Below are 432 nucleotides of genomic sequence, written 5' to 3' on the forward strand. Positions count from 1 at the left end.
GGGTTTTCCAACCCATTATGAGCATTCAGTGCTCAGCATGGAGAACGAAGCGATGAGCGGTTACCTTAGTAACCAAAAGACACGCGCGCAGGGGGCACCTTCCCTCCACGGACGGCCGATCTGACGACGTGTGGAGAAAGAAGACAAACGCGCCACCAATAGTCCTCACGGCTACCACTGGAGCGTGGGGGCACTGTTACGGCCTGGCCCAAACCTTCCGCTGGCTTGGGCCGATCCGAGCTCCACCCGACCCGAACGGTTAGGGGGCAGGGCGCTCCGACACCAACCCGGACACGCGTCCGTAATAGCTCACCCTTAGCTGTGAAGGAAACGTCTCGGGAATAGTGGGCCTGCCTTCACAGGGCCCACCTCTGACAATATATAAGGGGAAGATTTACTCTTCCCCAGAGGTAGGTAATACACTCTATCATC

The sequence above is a fragment of the Arachis ipaensis genome, chromosome B06 (assembly GCF_000816755.2).
Source record: "Arachis ipaensis cultivar K30076 chromosome B06, Araip1.1, whole genome shotgun sequence".
NCBI lineage: Eukaryota > Viridiplantae > Streptophyta > Magnoliopsida > Fabales > Fabaceae > Arachis > Arachis ipaensis.